Below are 5,477 nucleotides of genomic sequence, written 5' to 3' on the forward strand. Positions count from 1 at the left end.
GATCAACCTGACCACGAGGGTCTGTTTCCTGCGAGCAAACGAAGAACAAGCAAGAAACTGAGATTGCAATCTGAATATTGCGAATATAAGATGAAAGCTTTATTGATCAAGGTGGGGTTCTGTGACGCCTTTGTCTGGTCGTTGAACACAAACGAAGTACGCAAAGTTGCAGCTATGGCGAACTTTTAATCTAAACAAAACCCGAAGTCTAAACGATGCCCTAAGGGCTGTATATATGGAGGAAGAGGGGGGGAATTTCGTGGCCCTTGGTGGAGGGGTCCGAAATCAACCCTATCTCTTGTTTCCCCACACATACGTACTCTAAAAATAGCCTATACTTATGTATTTCGAAATTACATGGGCCTGGCCCAATAATAAGGTGACGCAGCACCTAAAATAGCCTCGGGACGAAATTTATGAAGTGGCATCTTGTATATTTCGTCCAAGGCTTCATGCACCCATTATGGTGGCTTCAAAGTCCTGAAATCATCACTTGTAACTCCGTTCTTGTTCCCCTTGCGCATGCCATCATCTCCATGCTTGTTCTTGCTCCAATGTTCATCCTTCTCCAAGCTAGGCCCTTCATTTGTAAGCAAAACAAATGTATCCAATTTAGGCAGCATCATATTCTCATGGACATTAGAATCATTACCAAGAAACGAAAGTACCTGGTAATTTAGTTGGCGTGCACGAGCTCTAGTAATTGGTCCAGTATGTATAGCAGCAGGGGCTGTGGGTGTAACAATTGTATTGATGTCCTCATCAAAAGCTATTTTGTTTGGTTTTGCTGCCTCCTTAATATCTTTTGTTCTGGTACCAATAATGTAAAACTTCAACTTTTCAGCGAGCTATGGAAAAAATGGTGGAATCGCCACCTTCTGAAGGTGGCAAGGAAACTATAACCGCAATGTCAGCTCTTGCTACTGTGGGTCAGTACGTGTCCACTAACAGTGCCAAAAAGCACGTTCCTGCATAATACTGGGTTGGTTGTTAAGGCAATATCGTCCAAACTGCCTCATGATCAAGATATGCAAGCTCAAAGCAATGTTGTATCTGCGCTCCAGACACAAGTCCATTCCCTAACAGTGACCCTTTGTGAAACAAGGAGAGACATTGTTCGATGTCGTCAAGATATGCATGGTTTTGAAACCAGACTATCAGACATTTGCTATGTTGTTCAGTAGCCTAGGGGAAATGAAGGCGAGGGTTATGGTGCTCCATCAGACACTACAGCATGAAAACGTAACAGTCAGGTCAAATGAACTGAGCTTCTGAACTTCTGGTGGTGCATTTATCTGCTAGACTGTTAAGTTTTATGCCAACCTTCCTTTTGTTATATAGTTGTAATTTGTTTTGGTGCGATACAAAATTTATTCTTAACGTGCAGCCACCGGCTGAAGAAAACAACAAGCCATTTTTGTATAGTGTAGGGTGTTCCCTATATTTGCACTGGTGGCAATCTTTGATGCCGAGTGGATGTAATCTGTGCAATCGCCTTAATAGCCTAGCATTAGTTTCGGCCTTATTTATTTCCTAGTCTTATTTTTCCCTGGTTTGCTAGTGGCCGCAACAACCATGGGCCATATATGGGCCGTAGGATCCATGGGTCTCCTACGGGGCGTAGGATCCATGGGTCTCCTACGGGCCATCGATAAATGGGCCTCCAACAGGGCGTAGAATCAGTGGGCCTCGGGCCGTCGGATAAATGGGTCTACATGGGTCGTAAACGGGCGTAATTGGTATCGGCCCAACATAGTAACGGGCCGTTAATAGGCCATAGGACAGCAAAGGCTTAACTCGGTCACAGGCATAATGGGTCATTAATGGGCAAGAATATAGGACCGGCTGGAAACGGCGCAACGGGTTAACAGGCCAGAAATGGGCCGACTCTTGCCATGGGCCGAATTTGGCCCATTAGGGGAACATGCCAGTAACGGGCCGGAAGTAATCGAGGACCAAAATGGAGCCCAAGAACGTATGGGTCGTCAATAGGCCAAAAGCTAACACGGGCTGGAAACGGCCAATGTAAATCACGGGCCGTTAACGGGTACAAAGAAAATTACTGTTCATTATGGGCTAGAGTCATCATGGGCCTGTAAAAGGCCGAAAGATACAAAGGCCTCATATGGGCCGAAAGACGTTGTGGGCCATACATGGGCCGAAAGTGAAATGGGATGGTGTTATATTCGACAGCCCACATGACGTTGTTGGGACGATTTCCTTTAGGGCCTAACGGGCCGTGAGTTATCGGTCCGTAAAATGGGCTATTTGTGAAAAGACCTTTAACAGGCTTTTCATGGGCCAGCTCGTTAACTTTTGACCAAGTCAAACAGGCCGGCTTTGTAAGCTAAATGGGCCAGTGGTGGGCCGTGGCACGTGTTGACATATCATAGGCACCTATCTGACGCACTGACGAGCTGACACGTGTTTCGTCCGACCAATAAGAATTTTACACATGGAAATTTCCCATTGGTCGGGGCTGTTAACGTGTTATCGGATCCAAAACCCGACCCGATAGCTTAACGGCGTTCCGTTATGGTGGATGCCACGTGTCGGTCACCCTTGACAAAAGCACTTCTGTGACACGTGATTTATCGTCATGGAAGTGGACACTTCCGTGATGATAATTTTGGTAATGTCATGGAACACTTCTACGACAGCACAAGTATGACTATCTTGATTCTGTCATAAAATCGTCATGGATGTACATGCATGACAAAAAAGGCGACCTACTGTGACAAACACGTATCATCACGGAAGTGTATTTTTTTGTAGTGCATGCTATTCATATCCTCATGACTCCCAAGAGGAGGTCTAACAAAACCATACATGTCAACTATCCCCAAAGTCATATCTATGCAAAAATCCATGGGTAGAACGTACAAGCTGCTAAGCTTGAATTAAACATCACAATCCAAGTGCTCAGCTTATTCTTCCGAGGTCAAGATAATGCATCCCTATCCTACGGAAACACGTCGTAAACCACTCCAAGGTATTGTTTCCTTCCCATGAATCAACTCCATAGCCCACTAACTTCCATCAATCACTATGTAATCCATTAATTCTACAAATCCAATATCTATGGAGTCCCACATGACCCCCTTGTTGGGTAACGTAGCAGAAATTCAAAAAATTTCCTACGTATCACCAAGATCTATCTATGGAGAGACCAGCAACGAGTAGAAAGTAGAGTGCATCTACATACCCTTGTAGATCGCTAAGCGGAAGCGTTCAAGTGAACGGGGTTGATGGAGTCGTACTCGTCGTGATTCAAATCACCGATGATCAAGTGCCGAACGGACGGCACCTCCGCGTTCAACACACGTACAGCCCGGTGACGTCTCCCATGCCTTGATCCAGCAAGGAGAGAGGGAGAGGTTGAGGAAGACTCCATCCAACAGCAGCACAACGGCGTGGTGGTGGTGGAGGAGCGTGGCAATCCCGCAGGGCTTCGCCAAGCACCACGGGAGAGGAGAAGAACTTGGGAGAGAGGGAGGGGCTGCACCAAAGGCATAAGGTGTGTTTGGGAGGCCCTCCTACCCCATTATATATAGGGATCCCAAGGGGGGGTGCGCCAGCCCCTAGGAGATCCAATCTCCAAGGGGGCGGCGGCCAGGGGAGGAGTCCTCCCCCCCCAAGGCACCTAGGAGGTGCCTTCCCCTGCTGGGACTCTTCCTTTAGGGTTTCCCCAGGCGCATGGGCCTCTTGGGGCTGGTGCCCTTGGCCCATGTAGGCCAAGGCGCACCCCCTACAGCCCATGTGGCCCCCCGGGGCAGGTGGCCCCACCCGGTGGGCCCCCGGGACCCTTCCGGTGGTCCCGGTACAATACCGATGACCCCGAAACTTGTCCCGATGGCCGAAACAGGACTTCCTATATATAAATCTTTACCTCCGGACCATTCCGGAACTCCTCGTGACGTCCGGGATCTCATCCGGGACTCCGAACAACATTCGGTTACCACATACAAGCTTCCTTTATAACCCTAGCGTCATCGAACCTTAAGTGTGTAGACCCTACGGGTTCGGGAGACATGCAGACATGACCGAGACGTTCTCCAGTCAATAACCAACAGCGGGATCTGGATACCCATGTTGGCTCCCACATGTTCCATGATGATCTCATCGGATGAACCACGATGTCAAGGACTCAATCGATCCCGTATACAATTCCCTTTGTCTAGCGGTATTTTACTTGCCCGAGATTCGATCGTCGGTATACCGATACCTTGTTCAATCTCGTTACCGGCAAGTCACTTTACTCGTTCCGTAACACATCATCCCGTGATCAACTCCTTGGTCACATTGCGCATATGATGATGTCCTACCGAGTGGGCCCAGAGATACCTCTCCGTTTACACGGAGTGACAAATCCCAGTCTCGATTCGTGCCAACCCAACAGACACTTTCAGAGATACCTGTGATGCACCTTTATAGCCACCCAGTTACGTTGTGACGTTTGGTACACCCAAAGCATTCCTACGGTATCCGGGAGTTGCACAATCTCATGGTCTAAGGAAAAGATACTTGACATTGGCAAAGCTCTAGCAAATGAACTACACGATCTTTTGTGCTAGTCTTAGGATTGGGTCTTGTCCATCACATCATTCTCCTAATGATGTGATCCCGTTATCAACGACATCCAATGTCCATAGCCAGGAAACCATGACTATCTGTTGATCACAACGAGCTAGTCAACTAGAGGCTCACTAGGGATATATTGTGGTCTATGTATTCACACGTGTATTACGATTTCCGGATAATACAGTTATAGCATGAATAAAAGACAATTATCATGAACAAGGAAATATAATAATAATACTTTTATTATTGCCTCTAGGGCATATTTCCAACAGTCTCCCACTTGCACTAGAGTCAATAATCTAGTTCACATCGCCATGTGATTAACACTCACAGGTCACATCGCCATGTGACTAACACCCAAGAGTTTACTAGAATCAGTAGTCTAGTTCACATCACTATGTGATTAATACTTAATGAGTTTTAAGTTTGATCATGTTGCTTGTGAGAGAGGTTTTAGTCAACGGGTCTGAACCTTTCAGATCCATGTGTGTTTTACAAATCTCTATGTCATCTCCTAGATGCAGCTACCACGCTCTATTTGGAGCTATTCCAAATAACTGTTCTACTTGGAGCTATTCTAAATTGTTGCTCCATTATATGTATCTGGTATCTCTACTCAGAGCTATCCGGATAGGTGTCAAGCTTGCATCGACGTAACCCTTTACGACGAACTCTTTTACCACCTCCATAATCGAGAAAAATTCCTTAGTCCACTAATTTCTAAGGATAACTTTGACCGCTGTCCTGTGAGCCATTCTTGGATCACTCTTGTACCCCTTGACTGACTCATGGCAAGGCACACTTCAGGTGCGGTACACAGCATAGCATACTGAAGAGCCTACGTCTTAAGCATAGGGGACGACCTTCGTCCTTTCTCTCTATTCTGCCGTGGTCGA

The sequence above is a fragment of the Triticum dicoccoides genome, chromosome 4B (genome assembly GCF_002162155.2).
Source record: "Triticum dicoccoides isolate Atlit2015 ecotype Zavitan chromosome 4B, WEW_v2.0, whole genome shotgun sequence".
Taxonomy (NCBI): Eukaryota; Viridiplantae; Streptophyta; class Magnoliopsida; order Poales; family Poaceae; genus Triticum; species Triticum dicoccoides.